Below are 19,296 nucleotides of genomic sequence, written 5' to 3'. Positions count from 1 at the left end.
GAAAATTCTGATGTTGTGAAACTTGGTAATCAGAGGCTACTGCTTGTCCCATTACACATCGTTCATACTGGGCTAAGTCCTTGTGCTCAGTCCTCTTAGACCCTACATTCCTATCAAAGGAACCAGCTCCATGTAGCACAGGGAGACTAATGCGGTAGTTAGGTATGCTGGGCTTTATGTCTTCTTCAACCTTTATGTGACTTCATTAGAACTTGGTCTTCCTTTTTCTGAACACACCTACTGTGACTTTTGGCCTTTGTGTTGTACCTCTCTCTTTACCTAGAGCACCCTTCCCCCACTTGGCTTGCTTTTAGTGATTTGAAAATGGTCAAATGTAACCTGCCTGGAGAGGATTTCCCAGTCTATTGAAAGCCTTCTCTCTCAGTCTACAGTGCTGTACTCACTACCTCACCTGTTCTAGCCTTTTACCTCAGGCTGTTTCTTTGCTAGGATTTACCACTATCTGAACTACTTCACCTTGTCATGTTTTATTTATTGGGTTTTCATATGAGCTCCACGAATGTAGTGATATGCCTGATTCATAGTAGGTGCTCATTAACTACTTGCTCAATGAATGCTTCTCCTAACTGTTCTACATATGTGATATTGGTGTGAACTCTAGGTTCCTAAGCAGTTCATCTGTTTTTCTAATTGTTCTTCTCTGGTTTTACAGATGTGACATGCCAGTGACTCACTGCTGTGATACTACTGCAGTTTGAAACAAGTGCTACTGTCAACTGATGAGAAAGAAAACCTGTAGGTTCCTATATGAATATCGCCTTTCCTTTTCAGGGAGCTTATGAGGACCTGATTCACTTATACCTATTTGTCCTGTGGGTGAGTAATCTATGATGCAGTGGGTCAACCCACATGAGAGTAACGTAAAGTAACTGTGATTATTTTTGGGAAACTCTTGTTAGCTTCCTTTTTTGAATTCCACCAGGAGCAGTGTTCAGTGAGGTGATAGGGGACAGGGCAGCACGTATCATTCTGTGAGACATAAGGAGGCCAGAAATCCATGCTGGAGACATTTGTCCTGTCTTATCTCAGCAGAAGACATGGGATGGACTTGACTAATGATGAAGTAATTTGTGCAGATCCATCGCCAAGGAGGTTACTAAGTTGGCGGTGAAAGTCTTCATTCTATATTTGCAGTAGGCCTGGTTCATGCTGGTGTTGGAGAATCTATCAGCCACAGAGTTTTGGGTCACAACAGAATGTTTAGTATTGGCTAGTGAGTCTAAGATGTAGTTCCACGTGCATTGAGCTTGTGCCTAATGCCGTCATCTGGAGCAGCTCTGAATTATGTAGCAGAATCCAGGCCACCTGGAGTGAGCCTATATTTTATAATGATAGTATGGCCCAGTTTTTCTTGATTTTCAAACTGTTCTTTGTTTTCAGCAGCAATACTACGGTCTCAATATTTATGTGAATTCCTATGTGAGATCTTCATCCCCAGGTTGATGGTATTAGGAGGTAGGGCCTGTAAGAGGTGGTTAAGTTATGGTGGCTTTGCTCACATGAATGTGAGTTGTGCCCTTATAAAAGGCCAGACTGAGCAGGACGATTACACGTTTGAGACTAGCTTGGGCAATTTAGTGACTTAGTGAGACTTTGTCTCAAAATAAAAAACAAAAAGAGGGCTGGGTATTTCACTGAGTGGGAGAGTTCTGGGTTCAATCCCCAGTACTGGAAAAAAAAAGGAAAGGAAAAGGAAAGGGCCAGAAAAAGACCTCTCAGTACTTCTGCCATGTGAAGTTACAATAAAAACATGGCACAGACACTAAATCTATTGACACCTTGATCTTGGACTTCCTAGCCTCCAGAATTGTGAGAAATAAACTTCTGTTGTTTATAGGCTACTCAGTCGAAGGTATTTTGTGACAGCAGCCTAAACTGACTGAGGCAGGCAGTCTGGGAGCAGAATAGCTAATGGAGCAAAAGAATGCAGAGAGCAGAATTCTAGAGCTTCTTTGGACTTCACATTCAACCACAATATACTTTTACATAGTTTCTTTTTAAGAACTCATCTGTTTATTTTACATTTGTAGAAAAGTTGCAGAGATCATGCAGAAAGTTCACAAGGGGTACCTGCTTTCCTGTATTACTAACCTCTTACCTTGGTGTATGGTACATTTTGTTACAGTTAGTAAATCACTATTGAGGCATTGTAAAATAAAATCTATACTTCATTCAGATCTCCTTAGTTTTTCCCTAACATGCTTTCTCTTAAGCAGTTATTTATTTCATGTCTGTATGAACTCATATATATTTATCTTATACTTTGCATTATAATGTAGTACTATAATCTTGTATACCTCTATTTAAATTTTCAATGATTTTTAAATTTTATGTTTAAATATATTAGAAAACTATTCTTCTATATATTTATATTCCCTCCTCTTTTTTCTTTTAGTATCCTTATTTATTTATTGGGAATAATAAAAAGCAAATTACTATTTAGGCTTTAACTATGTTTTTCTTTATTTTTTGTAGTAGTTATTAAAAATAGAAGTATTTATGTTGTTTTTTTGGTGTGCACTCAGTACTTTAAATTATTGCTGAGATAGCCAATTGAGGGATTTATAGCTATCCGTGTTTCCACAATCCCTAGGAAGTTTAATAACAGAGGAGTGAAGGATATTTTTGAAACTTTTTTTCCTTTGAATTTTCATTAAATAGGAAACTAAAGGGATTGTGAGCACAGATCAGTGGTAGAGTACTAATCCAGCATGTGGGAAGCCTTGGGTTTGATCCTTAGCATTGAACAAAAAAAGGTAGAAACTGAAAATTCTGCTTGTTCTTACTGCTGGAAGACTTGTTACAGGAGTTCCCAAGTCAGCCTCCTGTCCTTTGTTCAAAAGGATTTGACTTGTAATATTTTTTGCCTGATAAAGAAAAAATAATAAATTCTGTGCAATCTTATATTTACCTCTTTTAAAGCATCTAAAAGTAGAACAGATTGTAGATCCTGTCACATTTATTGACTTGGCTTAACAGAGGGAAAGTGTTCTAAAAATAAATCATTCCTTTTACTGCTCTTATAGATTTTCTTTTGTATTTTGTTCTAAATTCCAGTGGTGTTAGGAGTCCTTGTTCCTGTGCCAGTTTATAGACACAGAAACACTTCAAGGAATGGTTTGAGTTGAAGGCAAATCCCTCTTTTTTATGAGTTGTGGGCAGACGGTTATCCTCTGAGATCAGATTACTTGGCCAAATGGGTCAGATGCTCCTAAATGAGGTGCTGGCTGGTGACTTGGTGTGTGGTGGGTTATCCATGCAGCCTTTACGCTCTGGTTTCTAGGGAGGGCTCAGTCCTCCCATAAAGAGTGAGGCCCATCCCAGCATGGCTGACCCCGTAAATGGTCCACTTAGGCCTCTGTGTGGTTTAGTTCCCAGTAGGATCAAATAATGTGCCTGGAGTTCAGCCTTAGGACCTGGTGACGGGCCTGGGAGTTTGTTTTTGCAATCAGATAATAAGGGCTGGAGTTTAGCTCAGTAATAGAGTTTGTGCTTTGCATGCTTGTGGCCCAGAGTTCAATCCCCAGCACCAAAACAACAACAAAACAAAAACACAAACACAGGGTTAATCTGTGTCAAGACGTTATTATTGTGTTACATAGTAGTTAAGTGCAAGTTAAGCATGAAGGATAAACACTTCACACAGTTAGCATTATTTTAACACACCAAAGCAAAACAAAACACTCAAATCTTTTCTTTAATTTTTGTGCCAAACATGTGTTCATACTGACACTTTCCCTTGATTTCATCCAGAATTTATCTGTACTTATCTGCTTGTTCACTAAGTCAGAGGCCCTTACCATGAAGACTTCTAAACATCAGAAGCTTATAGCTCATTTCTGGGGCCAAGAACTCAGAGGATCTGTGAAAATCACCCCTATTTTAAAATGTCCATATGTTTAATTAGTAGGGATGACTACAATTTCACTTCTTTGTCATGACTCACAAACCAAGTGGTCTGGGCCAAGGAGAGATAAGGCAAGATCGTCATTTGGCCTTGTGGGCCCTGAGACTCAGAGCTGACTGTGGAACCAGGGAGACATCACAGCCCTAGAAGAAAGATCTCTACCCTGCTGGGAATAGGCACCGAGACCCCATCCCCCTGGACAGGACTGGCAGAAATCGTTTTCCAAACAGAAGCTTGGTTTTCTTAAAAATGTGGACCTGTTGCTTGATGTTACAAAAGTGGGTTTAGAGTTACTTTAGTGGAAGACGTTTGAGTGGCTCCCATTCCCTGGGCACTCCCTTGTCCTTTGGCTTTCTGTCCTATCCTGAAGCATTTTAACCTGTCTGCTTTGATCTTGCCTGCATTGTCCTGCCATTGCTATTTCACAAGAGCACAGTCTAAAGTATTCCTGAGTGTGACCTGGATTCACTGGCCTGGAAACTTTTTCATCCCTTTAAAGTTTTTTTGGTTTCACATTTTAAGGGTTAATGATGTTATCATTTTACAGAGGAGTTAAGGAAAAATGGAAAATGGATTAGAAACTTGTCCACAGATGACAGCCATCACGAAACTCATAAAAAGAATTGTAATGAGGGAGTTCTAAGCCACCAAAAGATCCTAAAGATGGAAGGAAAGAGAATAAACTCTCAAAGATTTGAGCCAACTTCAGTCAGTTTTAAATAGGAGGCCCAAAATAAATGAGAAATTTAAAAATCACTGCATGCCAGGTTTTGCCCCCAATATTGTACATTGTAAAAAGGTAGGCTCAAAAGACAGGTACTCATAACGTAATATGTTAAAAAACGACAAGCTTCCGGGGTTGCCTCTGAAACCATTCTAGGAACATAATTTACTTTTTTTTGTGGTACTAAGGATCAATTCTAGGGCCTTACACATGCTAGACAAGCTCTGCTCCACTCAGCTACAAGCTGCGCCCCAGGTTACTTTTTAATAATGAATGCTGTGAGAAGTTTAAGGATTACAATTTGTCAGCTGATTATTCTTCAGTTTTGGCAGGGTGTGTCCTCTTAGACAAGGCCATCTCTAAGTAAGCCTTCTTGGCCAACTAAATTCATCCTTTTGAAGTTGCTCATTGAAAATTATGTGATTTGTGAATTTTATAATTTGTTGTTATCTAGTAATTGAAATGCATTTTTTGCTCTATATAGGTGTTTATGCGTATATTCAAATGCCCCAAATTCACTATTAGAAACTATGGACATACTGGAAAGAATGCTAGTTTGGTAGTCAGGATAACTAGAGTTCTGATTTTGGATCTGCCACTTAGGGTCACCCTGGTGAATCTGTGTTGAGAAATTCTGCCAGCCCTCTTTCTGTTTCATGCCCTGCCTCTAGAGCTGGAGAATTAACCTTAGTCTTGGCTACTGCCCCTGGGGATTTATAATCTGGTGTAGAGATTTTCTCAGTCTTCTATGTGCCTGAATCCCCCATAGGGCTCATCAGGATACAGACTGCTGGGCCTCTCCCTGTCTGTCTGATCCAGCAAGTGTGGGCTGGGCAGGAAATTTGCATTTCTAACAACTTCCCAGATGATGCTGATGCTGCTGGTTTGGAGACTACAGTTGGAGAAGCACTGACCTAATGGCTTAGCTGACACATCAGTAACCACAATTCAAAGATTAAATGCTCTGAAATAAGTACAAGTAACATGCAGTGGGAAGCAGGGAGTGGAGAAGTGGGGTGAAAGATGAATGAAGAACTGGAGAGCTGAGACACCTGAATGGAAGAGAGGCTAAGCAGGATCAGAAGAGCGAATAAAGCCTTGGCAGGTCGGATATTTCAGGGGATGGCAACCTTGTGCTGGGAGGCAGAGTACAGAATGTGTATGGAGTGGGGATATTCTCTAGTTTAGGTGGAGTAGAGAGTTGATGTGGGGGAAGGAACAACCAGGAACAGATGAAATGAAGAATAAGAGCTGGAAATTTAGAGAAATTCTTGGGTTTTCGGCTTTGGCAGCCGAGGAGCAGCATGATCAGAAAAAGGCAGCTCTGGTGTTGTGATGGATGGCTTGGGAAGAGAGAGTGATTTCAGGAGACCAGTTAGGAATGATTGGGGCAGTCCAGTCCTGATGTGGGAATGGGCTCAAGAAGAGCAGGAAGGTATTAAGGATGCTGTGAAGGCATCTGCAGCAGAAGCCACAGATTTGGTAGTTATTTGTTCCTTGGGACAAGGGAGAAGGGTGTAAATATTTTATTAAATATTTACATCTGCAAATAGCCTTTTTGAGCTAGTCTAATTTTCTTAATATGTGCTTGCTCTTCCTCCCATTTTATATCCTCTAAATGTTCACAGTTTTGGGAAGTGTTCTTTATAAACATAGCAGACATTAAACATCTCTTTGGGTGTTTCTTGCATCTTAATAATCATACCGTGCATTGCTATATTTTATACAACCATCTCTTTTCCACTGGATTATAGATATCTCTTTTTGTTTGTTTGTTTTATTTTGTTTCATTTTGGTTTTGGTCCTGGTGTGGAGCCCAGGGCCTTGCACATGCTAAGCATGCACTCCACCATTGAGCCGTATCCCCACTCTCTGTAGACTTTTTTTTGAGAAAGAAACTTCTCTTAACTCATACAGGCATTTGTCTTTCTTATTGCACTCATTGTAAATACTTCTAACAAGCAGCCAGCAAATATTTGAGCAATTAGAGTGAATCACTGAATGGTCCGTCCCTTAGAAAGAGATAAAGTATCTCAGGCAATAAATAATCACAAGGAAAATGGAAGTCTGTGCATCTTGGCAGGTGGAAAAAGACCACATGTTTAATCCAGTGGACTCTTGGGACTAGATTAGAGATATTCATGGACATTTCTGGGGCCAAAAGCAGAAGCCCATAAGAAGCAGGATAGTGTTCAGTTCTGACCTATAGTAGCCACTGTAACCCTCGGGCCAGGTCTTTCTGCTCTGGATCCTCCTTTGTAAAAAAATTTTACAACTTTTCACACACCATTTTGGGAAGAATTCCAAGCAGAGGGAATAGCATGAACAAAACGTGAGACTCCAATGGGTAGGAGTGTGTGTGTCCTCTGTGTCCACGACCTCAGGTGTGACGCGGTATGAAGTGAAGCAGGAGACAGGGCAGAGGCCTTGTGCAGAGCCCTGTTTCTGCCAGGGAAGGAACTTGTTGCTGTAGGTCACTGGCTGCTGATTCCACGGGATCTTCTGAGAAGCTTTATGAAATTCATCTCAGCACAGTTTACCTGGAGAGGAAAAGGGAGAGGCTTTCACCATGTTTCTTGTTTCCCAGGGATTAAAAGTGCCCTGCTTCTGGGTGACTGCCGGGGGATTCCCCAGTGACACGTGAAGCACCCGTGGAGGAATCTAGGGAAGAGGGGCCCTGCCAGGTGCACTTGTGCGGAAATGGTGGGACTGGCTTGCCCTGGCAATGGCAGGTAAATTGGAGAGGATTTAAAATCATGCATAGAGGCCACGGCAGGGCACCGTTGAGAAATTTCAAACACAGGAACATCTATTCAGTTACATAAGAGTCAACAGTCAGCTTTCCAGAAACACGTCTGTGTGTGCACATCTGTGCATATGCATATTATAAATGGTACTGATATGAAGGATGTGTTGCATATAATTTACAAATCATAATAAAAATATAATACTCCATTATAAAATCTATATAACCAATTGAGTGTACAGGTTTTTGTTGGTTTTTCTGAACTCTTACCTCCATAGCCAGCCTATGGTTAACGATCGATAAAAGAGAATAGCTGTTTTCCTTTTCAGGGAGATCTGTAATGAAAGTGAATCAACAAAGGCATATTCCAGAACTTCCCTTGCTTGTGAAGCGTCTTCTATGATTCAGGTCATGCTTCCTAGGAGACTCTCTTCTCAATTTTTTTGTTTATTCACAATAAAACTACTATAAGCACTGCACATTTTATTAACATTTTACCCATCACTTTCTTACGCCTACACAACCAACGAAAGAAAAATCGATCTGTGGCTTACAGTGTTTGTTCACATGTGTGAAAATCCTCTACCATGGCCAATCAAGTTAGGGGAAATTGGGAATTGATGTGCAGTAGCTCAACATTATACCATATTTCCATGAAGATAAAATAGATATACATGATCTTAACAGCACAGATATTTATAGACTGTAGTACACTAAAAAAGAGGTGACAAATTTTGAGAACTTACTACCTTTGAGTTTAATAGAACTTATTTCATGTAATTATTAATCATTGCTCTTGGGTTGTAGAAGCTATGAGTGAGCCCCAGGACAACATTAGAGTTTTTGTTGATGTTGTTTTTTATCTTTTGAAACAGGGTCTCACTATGTAGTCCAGGCTGGTCTTGAACTCACTATGTAGCCTAGGCTGGCCTTGAACTCACAGCAGTCTTCCTGCCTTAGCCTCTGGAGTGCTGGGATTACAGGCATGAGCCACCATGCCTGGCTGCTGTTATATTTTTAAAAGAACACTTTGGTAGCAATCTGTAGAAATGCTTTGAAGGGAAGTGGTCCGGAGGTAAGAAAAAAGTACTTAAATTAGAGCTATCATAGGAGTAGAAGGTAGGATATTTAAGAAATATCCTCAGACTCATCCAGCCTGAGGGATCAAATGAAGGCAGATTAATAGAGAGCATGCAGATTTCACTGGTTCATGCTGCATGTCATTACGTAGGACTTAATAAAGGCTTCTGCATATGTTGTTGGTGGTATTAGATATGTTGGAGATAGCCTACCTGTGTTTTCAGAGCCCTACTCCATTTACTTCCTGGGTTTTGACCATGGTCCAAAGGGCTTTGTGGGTGAGGCCTCACCCACCCGCAGTTGGTTATTCCCTGGCAGGATGGGGTTCATGCCAAGGCAGTCACGTGTCAGGACTTATCTTCACAAATTTGTGAATCTGGGGAAGGGGCTGTAGAAAAGCTGCTGGAACCTGAGGTATACTCTGCAGAAATGTTTCTGGCTCCCCTTGTCTCCAGGAGCCTGAAGTTGCTGGGTTTGTTCTCTGTGACTCACACAGAGAAGGAGAAAGACAGCCCTTCCCACTTCTTCCTGCAGCTACTTGCTGCTGTGGCCTCTGCAAGCTGGGGCCGGGTGGGTAGGGCACCACCCCTCTTCTCTCTCCTGCAAGCTCAGAGGCTCTTAGGCTGAGGCCCTATCTCCCTTTGCTGATCTGCTTGGGCAGATGGATGCACAAGGGTCAAGATTCCCCCACCTCACCCCTCCCCACCCCAAACAGCCCATCTGCATTCCCAGAGTGTAAGCATATTATTTTGGCTTGTAATGGGAATAGATTACGGGAGGGCAGCACATGTGTGGCTAGGCTGTGGGGCCCGGAAGGATGGCATTGAGATGCAAAGTAGAGAAGTTTAATCATGTTTGGTTTGTTTGTTTGTTTGTTTGTTTCTGAGACAGGTCTTGCTATGTAGTTCAAGCTGTCCTTCAACTCACTATATAGCCCAGGGAGGCCTTGATCTCATGACAATCCTCCTGCCTCAACCTCCTGAGTTCTGGGATTACAGGAGTGTACCACCACGCTTGGCTTTCATGTCCAGTTTTGAACATGATAAAATAATGCCTGTGGGACAGGCAACAGTTCAGTGGGTCCTGGGCATTCAGGAGAAAAAGGCCAAAGAAATAGTGGTGTTGGGAAAAGGAAAGTTGGAAAATTTTTGAGTCCCTACTAGACCCTCTTCTGCATGTGGAGGTAGAATGAGAAGAGACTTGCATGACACATGGAATTAGAACCCTGAGGACACTAGTATTTGAAGGAAGGTGTCGGGAACAGGCCCTCAGAACCCGCCAGAGAAGAACACTGGGGGACCTGTAAAAGGAAGGAAATGGTGGGAACAAAGGAGCCTAAACCAAGTGCCCTGGCTCCTCCTGGGGCCAGTGGGACCCACTGTGTTTATGTGTATTGTTTCCCAAGTTTATCTCTTCAGAGTTATGATTATGTTAGCCTCACCTCCCTTCCTCCCTCGGAAGAAGAATCATTCTCTGCAGTGTTACAACTACCTCAGGGTCAGGAAGACACTTGACACATCTGTACTGTGGCAATACTTTGATCCAGCCTTTCATAGTCAGTGTGAAGAGAAAACAAATTTGCTTGAAGCTGACAGTGTGGGAAGTGTCAGCTTTTTCCTGTTTGATGTTTCTTGCTGTGTTTTCCATATTAATCACTTCATTTTCCTGTTGGTCATGGGCCTGATATTTTTCCTCCCACAGTTGTCAGCTGCCTGATGTGTCAGGCAGTTTTTTTTTTTTTTTTTTTTTTTTTAACTGTGATTTAGCAACACAATAGAGCTCAAGCTGGCAAAGTTGCTACCCAAAGTGGTTGTCGCTCTTGTTGGTTATGTTCACAAGCATACAGAAAGCCCAGCGAGACAACGGAAGAATGGGCTTCAAAATGACCGCACAGTTTGCATTCAGCAAAAAATATACCCCAGGCATGTTAAGGGTTGTTGGTCTGGCGGAAATTAGATGCCTCCAACATGAAAAGACAGAGCCTGTCTGTTGGGTTAGTTTTCTACAGCACAAATCTGTCGAATAAGTAGATTTGGATGTAACCCACAGGCTTGCTACATGAAACTCTATTCCATGGGAATTAAAGTTTGTGGCTTTGTGAAGGCATTTATTGTAGACTGAAAATTTTTCTCATCTTCTTTTGCCAAAGCATAGGTGCACAGAGAAGTAAGGGTGGGCTTTTATTGTGGCTGTTTGTCTGCTCCAATCCTCTTAAACACTCAATGTGTCCCCATGTGCATAGCAGTGCAATGAAATATAGCTATACCTTATGATGTAGCAACCTAGATGGAGACGGCTGTTGCTAAGGAAATAGGAAGGCTAGAGAAAACTGGTTTTCCTTCTGTCAGGTAGGAACTGTGTTTTGCTTCAAGTAGCTGACACCCGTAGGTAGTGTTTCATGTCACACGCAAAGGCAGCCAGGAAGGTGGCAGAGAGCTGAGAGCAGGCAAGAGGGTTCCAGGCATCATCTGCCCTTCCGCACCTCTCCAATCTGATGTTCCGAGGATGTGAGCTTTGTCCCAGATGGATGCCAGTGTGTGCAGCCTCATTTGTGGCAGAGAACGGAGGAGGAGGGGAAGAGAGCCCTGCCACCTCCCTTTGGAGGGCCTGTCTCCCCTTTTCAGCGCCCACTTCCATGGTCCTGGCCGGAGCTTAGTCACAGAAATCACCCCAGCAGCTGCTGGTGTTGCATATCATTCATTCTCCATCTCTAAATGATTGCAAATTCACTTGTTTGAAAAATTAATTAATTTACAACCTTGCCTGCTGCTGGCCATTACTACAAGAAGTTGAAAGGGAATCCTTGCAAGAATGAGAGTGTTTAGTGTCTTTCAGGATAATTCCAAGCCAGGAGATCTTTCTCTGGCCTCTCATGAGGTACACTGTATCATCAGGAATCAGCCAGGGTTTACCAGAGAGGCCGAATTAGTCAAGTATATGTATTTAGGGGCTTATTATTAGGAATTCCCTTACTCACCAAGGGTCTGGCTAGGCAAACTTGAAATTTGTAGTAGGGCAAGCAGTCAGGCAAGAAGATCGGGAGCAGCAGCCAAAGTCTGGCATCTCTTGAATTCAGGGAGAGCATATACTCTCATTGTCAAGGACTTTCCGCTGATCTCTTCAGTCCTGCCTAGGATAATTTCTTTTCTCATGAACATTGGCTAAGCAGAAACCTTATATCAGTATCTGCAAAAACCTCTACATAGTAGGAGTATATTAGTATTTGACTGAATAACCAGGCAGAAGTGTGTGAAGCATAGAATGGCTGCTGCCTGTTTCTTTACTCTACCCCTGGGGAGAGAGAATCTCTTGTAGCTGACCTGGGCTGGATACACAAGAAAGGGTGAGTGCTCTTGAGGGTGTGGGTCAGTCCAGCAAGGTGGCCCATCGCTTATGTTATCTAGTTGTTATCATGTGGAGAGAGACACAGGGTGAAAAACAAATCATTATTTCTTCATTTCTGGTATTTGCAGAAGGTGGGTGGATAATTATTGGCTAAGAGGAGAATCTTGTACTAATTGTACATTTTGCTATTTTTTTTCTGCTTTGTTCTCCCTTTCTGTTTATCCTAGATAATTAAGACTTTATTTTTGATGTTTTCATTAGGTGAGGAAAGAGTTTTGAGGCTCATCAGCTATTGTGAACTCATCAAAGTTAATAGCACTTAAATTTGCTTTAAAAACAAATGAAAAGACACCATCTAACAGCATGAATTTTTTTTTCTCATTTGTACCTTTTTTTCTCATTTGTACCTTTTTTTCTCATTTGTACAGAGATGCTAATGGTATTTTTTAAAGAAATCAAAACAATGATAGCTTCTCAATTTAAACAAAAATCAGAATTGCAGATCTCTTTTTTACTGCTAAGACTTGCATCCTCAATAATCTTTTTTTTGTTTTGTTTTTTGTTTTTTGTTTTTTCCGGTACCAGGAATCGAACTCATGACCTTGTGCTTGCCAGGCAGGCGCTGTGCCACTGAGCTAAACCCCCAGCCCCCCTCAATAATATTTTATTGAAGAAAATTTCCTCCCTCATTCTTTTTCCCAAATAATGGCTTTATTTACATATAATTACATACCATAAAGTATATGAATGATTCTTGTTAGTATAATATGAATTATGCTCTATACATGTGTTAGAGTGTATAGCTCAATGGTGTTTAGCATATTCATAACATTGTGTACTGATCTAACTACAGGACCTCTATATTCCTTTTTTTTTTTTTTTTGGTTTTTCTCCGGTACTGGGAACTGAACTCAGGACCTTGCGCTTGCCAGGCAGGCGCTTTGCTGCTGAGCTAAATCCCCAGCCCCTGGGACCTCTATATTCTTTTATACTAAATGCAGGTTGAGTGTCCCTTGTCTGAGATGCTTGGGACCAGAAATATTTGAAAACTTTGGAATATCTGCATACACATGAAATATCTTGGAGACGGAACCCAAATCTAAATACAAAATTCATGTATGTTTCTTATGCATCTTAAACACATGGGCTGAAGATGATTTTATACACGACTTTCAGTGTGCCTGTATTTTGATGCACATGAGATTGGCTGTGGAGTTTTCTACTTGTGCCATCATGTCAGTGCTTAAAAAGTTTTGGACATTGAGATATTTCAGATTTTGCAGCTCCATCTTGTTGTCTCAGATTTAAATTTACTTGAAAACGGAAATTTAAAACTTTTCATAAGATAGAGTTGCAAATGTTTGCCCCAATTTTGTGAGAACATATATAGGACCTTTACTATGGGATTTCTATCACATTTGAGTAAATTCTTCTTTCATATACAGTTCACAAGTAGAACTTCCATTTGTTTGTTCAACAATTAGCTCCTGAACCTTTTATTTGGTTCAAGCTCAGGGTTAGGTACTGGCAGTCCAAGTCAACTGAGATTTCTCAGAAACCTTGTGATTGGTTAGGTGGGAGAGGAAATTGGTGAAGGCATTTTGGTTTTCACAGTGCAGTCTTGACTGTACAGCCAGGAGGTGTGCAGGTACAAGGAACTAGCATGCTCTCTGCGTGGAATTCCATGTCCATGATTTGCAAGAGACAAATGACCACATCTATAAAAAAGATTCCAAGAATACATTTGCGTATTCCTTGGGAGAGTCGAGTCTTTTTGAGGGTTGGTTGTATAGCAGATAAGGGAAAAAATCACTAAGCTTTTCTATGAAGTGGATGCAGATTCTGAGAGGCATAGTGAATGTTCTTTCTAACAAGCTATGACCTAAAGGGTTGCCTTTGCCGTGGGATTGCATTCTCACTTTCTTCATGCCTGCACTTCAGTATCACCCACCAGAGATGCCTTCCTTGTCCACATATCTAAAATGGAATCCTGTCCCGCCCTGTCATTGGGCTTTGCTTTCTGTTTTTTCTGGCTCTGATGTGTAACAACGTTGGTGTTTGGTTATTGCTGCTCTCCTCTTCCCCACCTGAACTGTGTTAAAATGAAAATCCCCACAAGAGCAGACAGTTTGTTTTGTTTATTGTGTTCTTTATAATACAGTGTCTGGGCAGGCAGTAAGTCTAATCCAGATTTGTTTCATGTATGAATGAAGCATCTAAAAAACGGTGCGAACAATAGAGTTCTGTCTACGTAACTCACTTGTGCAAGCAGGACTTTTTTTAAATAATAAATACTCCAGATCTTTACATATTTATTTGTGGAGGAGATGGAATGAGGCTGATTCCCCATTGCAAAACAATGGACTAGATTTGTATCCTTTTTACCTGTTCCATTCCTAAACCTCACTATGAAACTGAAGATAGTAGGGGTGCTGCTACTTGGCTCAATTTAAAATGGCAATTAGAATTCAGGTTTCCTGGGAGCAGGGTTTGTCTGTCCAGTTTTCTATTCTCAGAACCAGAACAATGCATGTGACACCGTAGGCAACAAATAAACTTCTGCTTCTCTTTTTTCGTAACTGGCCTTGCTTCTCTTTTCTGCAAAAAACCAAAAAACAAAACAGCAATAATAACAAATAAGCCCCAAAACAAAACAACACAGAAAACAGGCCACAGAAATAAACTCCTTTAGCCTGCAAATGCTTCCATCTGCCTGGTCTCTTATCTGTCCCAGACTTCTTGGAAGTCTTTCTGTGTCTGCTTTTCTTTTATGGGGCTTTCTGTGGGATCCTCCTGCATACAGATATGAAACCATTTAATCACTGTTAAATCTTTCCTTGTAGCATGCAGAATGCCCCAACGTCTAGACCTCCACTTGGCTCAGCTTCCCTCTCAGTTGTCTTCCCTGTTTTGTGGAGTGTTTGAAAGAGGCTCTGCAAGCTGAGGTCCTAGCTGATGTTAGAGTTCCACCCCTTCTCCAGTCTCCTGCAGCTTCCCTGGAAGATCACCCACGGCCCCTGATTGCCCAACGCAGGTCTTGTCTCAGCGCAGCTGTTCCAGTTTCGTCCTGCTGAGACCCCAGTCCCCCTCCCCCCCATCACCCCCCGGAAGTGAGCTGTGTGTGTCACACTATTTAGCTCTCACGCACCTGGCCAATACCTGCGTGCTTGAGAAATGAAGTCCTTCCTGCCTCCCTGCCCTCTTACTCCTTAGCTGGTTATAGAATCTTTCCTTATACCTCTTTCCCTTTCCCTTTGTGGACACTGCTCAGCTGGAGTTTTATCTCATGGAATACTGCTCATTCTCTGCCTCCAGCCTTCCCTGGTGACCTTGCTGAAACACAGATTAGATTACATTATGCTATAGTTTAGATTCTTCTGTGCTGGGAGCAGTGGTGCGTACAGGAGGCTGAGGTGAGAGGATTGAAAGTTAGAGTACCACCAAAATCAACCAACCAACCAATTAATCGGTCAGTCACTCCATGCTTGCTATCACCAAAAGCCAGATCTAAAGCTCACTAGCATGGCAATGAAGACCTTTTTCAAGGCCAGGCATGATGGTGTATGCCTCTAATCCCAGTATTCTGGAAGGCTGAGGCAGGAGGATCATAAGTTCAAGCTTAGCCTGGGAAACTTAGTGAAACTGTTTCAAAGTAAAAAAAAAAAATAAAAGGGCTGAGGACATAGCATGGTTTGAAGGCCCTAGATTCACTTACCCTCAGGAAAGACCCTTTGCGATGGGCTACCATATACTTCTTCCACTTAATTCCCAGCAGGTTCAATATGCATATCTTCCTGCCCCCATCCAGTGACAAGACATACCATATACTCTCCTGCCTTGGTGTCTGTGATTAGAATGCCCTCTCCCCCTTCCTTGCTAATGGACAGAAGCATCCTGTATGCGGCAGAGTTTGCCCTGACCAGCCATTTTCCCTGCATGCTGAAGCATTTCCACACCCCTCCCGGGTTTGCACAGCCGTTGTACACCCTGTGTACCTGCACAGGATAGTTTTGTTGGTTGGGCCATATAGACTGGCCCTCCATGAGTTAGCCAAATGAGGACAGTGTCTTATTCATTCTTGAATCCTCAGTGCCTAGTCCATTCCATAATAGGTGCTCAGTAGATATTTATTTGGTAGATACTGAAATAAGGGAAGAGCCCCCCAAATACACTGTCTCGTTAAGAGATGCAAACCAGCACCTCAAATGATGGCAGGGAATTTAAACTCAAATGGATAATTGGAGTTGGTAACAGAAACATATAGACAGTGATAGTAAATGGTCTTTGTTTTAACCCATCTTTGACAGTGTTGCCTTTTTGTAAGTGTGGAGAACCACAGGCAAAGGTGTCAAAGCTCCTTTGTCTAGGAATAAACTGGGTTTCACCATCACCTTTATTTTTTTTGGTTTTGGTTTTTCTCCGGTACCGGGAACTGAACTCACGACCTTGCGTTTACCAGGCAGGCGCTTTGCCGCTGAGCTAAATCCTCAGCCCCACCATCACCTTAATAGTACTTTTTGCAATTGTTGTTCAGAACAAATGATTTTTTTATAAGGTTCATAGTTTTTTTTTAATAATTTATGTTTGCAGTACGTGCACTTTACAATCATCTCGGGGAGCGGGTACATGTGCATAACACAGCTAACTTCCGTTTTCTTTAATCCTCTTCCTCATCCCTTCCTGCTCTAATTTTCCTTTCCCCATTTACATTCTCATTTATATTATTAATTTTAACTCATGTTTATGATATTTAATGTTTACATTAAATGGGAAGGCGTCCAAGACATGAAGTTTTTTGAATAATTCCTAGAATATATAATAGAAGTTTGTTACATTGTTTTAAATGTTGCTATATCGCCTATTAGTTTTGTTTTTATTTGGGAAGCTGATAGGTGGGCTGTTAGAAAACTAGTGGAAAAACTTTTGGATTTGTTGAAATCCTAACTGACTGAGTTCAGTTGTCTGATGAAACCAGGAATCTCATACATTAAGGAAAAACTCATTCCTACCGAGCCTGGCCTGGTTTATTCAGTGGCTGGTAACCTGATAATCCATTTTCTCTATCACTCATCTCACCAGTTAAAAGGTCCACAAACTCTCTGTTCAGTCTGCACAAAAAAAATGCAGATCCACTTAAAAAACAGAAGTTCATTTTGTCCTTCAGGCTAACAGTCATAATAGCTTTTTAAAATAGCTTTTAAATATCTTTTAATAGCTTTTAAAAATCTTTTTCTTCCTTTTTTTAAAATGTCAAATTAATTCTCATATTATCTAAGTTTTATTAAATTATCAGGAAAAATATTCCTTTTTCACAAATGATAATCCAGGGATAATGAGCTTGCTGTGATGAAGGAGCTGTTGATGAACTTGGTTACCGTGGACCTTCCTTGTTTATACTTGTCCCTCCCCTCCCCATACCTGCCTTACCGTGAATGTGAACACTGGAAAGGTGGCCTTCATTTTCTTTGCTGGGAATGGTGATATCTAAATGAATCATAGCATATTCAAATGTATTTTAGAGTTCCATACCATTTTCTCCTAGCTTAACAGTATGGTCAAGAGTTCCTTGGGTGCTGTATTTTGTACAGGCTCTTGTGGTGTGAGAGAAGCATTAACCCCTTGCGGAACACACCGAGGTATTTATTTAGTGAAAAAAATGGAGGTATTATCCAGAGAAAATAATTTGCTCTCAAGGAGGAAGAGAGGACAAACAGTGCAGATAGTACATTCTAATATTCTAATATAACAAAACCAGGAAGAAAGCTTGTGTTGAAGATTGTTATAGTTTATATTGAAAATGTGCCACACAGACTCTTATAAGTGGTGCTTTTGAAAGGTGATTGGATTATGGGGGCTTTAGTTAATTTGCTATCAGAAGGTAAAGCCTGGTTGGGGGGAGGTGGGTAACTAGGGGCATGGCCTAGAAATCTCCTTCCCTCCACCCTTGATTGCTCTCTGCTTCCTGCAGCCATACCATGAGCTGTTTTTTCTCTCCCACACCCCTCTGTCACACCGCTATGTCTTGGAGCCAGTGAACTATAGACTAAAACTTCTAGTTTATAAACAATGAGCCAAAGTAAACCTGTCTTCCTTTAATTTGCATATGTTGGGTATTCTGTGAGTGACAAAGAAACTAAGACAGATTTTGGTACCAGGAGTGGGCCATTGCTGTGATACTACCTGACATATGGCTCAAAAGCCTTTGGAACTGGCTTGTGGGAGAAGTTTGAAAAGGTTTGGAGGTGCTATTTGGAGAAGCAGCCCTAGAACACTGTAAGCTGCATTTGGTGGGAGATACTGATCAAAGCTCAGAAGACTCAAATGCTGATAAAAATGCAGCCAGTAATAACCAGGCTCAGGAGGTTTCAGTTAGGAACAAGGACTGCATTGGCAACTGGACTCCAGGCCATGTGTATTATGCTTGGCAAAGAAATTTGCGTACATTTTTCTCATGTCCTGAGACTTTGAAGGAGTCTGAAGTGGAGAGATGCAGACTAATTCATTTAGCAGAGGAAATTTCAAGGCAGACTGATGTTAAAGCTGTGGCATAGGTACTGTTGGGGAGCTTTTAGCCAGCTCTACTTTGAGAATCAAGAGCTAAAGTTACAGCTAAATTATTTTGGTTTTTCTGGTTTTTCTCCGGTACCGGGAACCAAACTCACGACCTTGCGCTTGCCAGGCAGGCGCTTTGCCGCTGAGCTAAATCCCCAGCCCACAGCTAAATTATTTTAAAAGTTTTCAGTTTGGCAAAAATAAATAAATAAATAAATAGATAGATAGATAGATATAAAAGAAGCTTCCATAACTTGGTGTCTGCAAAGATTAAGCAGATTAAAACCTGGATGCTATAAAGATTAACATTAAAAAAAGCCAAATACTTTACAAAAGGACATAGACATAGGCAAGCACTTTCTTTCTTTTTTTTTTTTTGGCAAGCACTTTCTGAACATAGCACCATTTGCACAAGAAGTAATACTGAGAATCAATAAATGGGATCATATCAAATTAAAAAGCTTCTGCACAGCAAAGGAAACAACCAAAAGAGTTAAGAGACAACCTACAGAGTGGGAAAAAAAAATTGTCAGCTCTTCCTTGGGCAGAAGATTAACATCTAGAATATATAAAGAACAAAAAAATTTACACCCCCTAGAATAAAAGACCCAGCAAAAAATGGGCAACCAAAATGGATAGACACTTCTCAGAAGATGAAGTACAAATGGCTAATAAATGCATGAAAAAATGTTCAACATTGCTGGCCATTAGAAAAATGCAAATTAAAACAACATGGAGATACCATCTTACTCAAGAAAGAATGGCTACCATCAATAAATCAAATAACAAATGCTCTCAAGGATGCAGGGGAATAAGGAACTTTCTGCTTTGTTGATGGGTGTGTAAAATAGTACAAGTGCTATGGAAATCACTGTGGAGATTTCTCAAAAAACTAAAAATAGAAATTCCAGCCAGGGATGT

At 41.1% G+C, this 19,296-nt stretch overlaps 1 protein-coding gene across 4 annotated transcripts in view; it reads left to right on the top strand.

The window, feature by feature from the left end:
- Positions 1-673: 673 nt before the first annotated feature.
- Positions 674-19,296, top strand: part of Pld1 (phospholipase D1, phosphatidylcholine-specific) — a 195,026-nt gene continuing 176,403 nt past the window's right edge. For 2 of the 4 annotated variants that reach the window (XM_005383002.2, XM_005382998.2), the window contains exon 1: positions 674-837. The gene's annotated coding sequence lies outside the window, so the exon portion shown is untranslated. Of the gene's footprint in view, positions 838-5,738; positions 5,758-19,296 lie in introns of those variants that run through there. The other 2 variants (XM_013513559.1, XM_013513560.1) reach the window with 2 other exon arrangements.

Source organism: Chinchilla lanigera, unplaced genomic scaffold, assembly GCF_000276665.1.
Source record: "Chinchilla lanigera isolate Chin_1 unplaced genomic scaffold, ChiLan1.0 scaffold00019, whole genome shotgun sequence".
NCBI lineage: Eukaryota > Metazoa > Chordata > Mammalia > Rodentia > Chinchillidae > Chinchilla > Chinchilla lanigera.
This window is presented reverse-complemented; position numbering and strand designations above follow the sequence as displayed.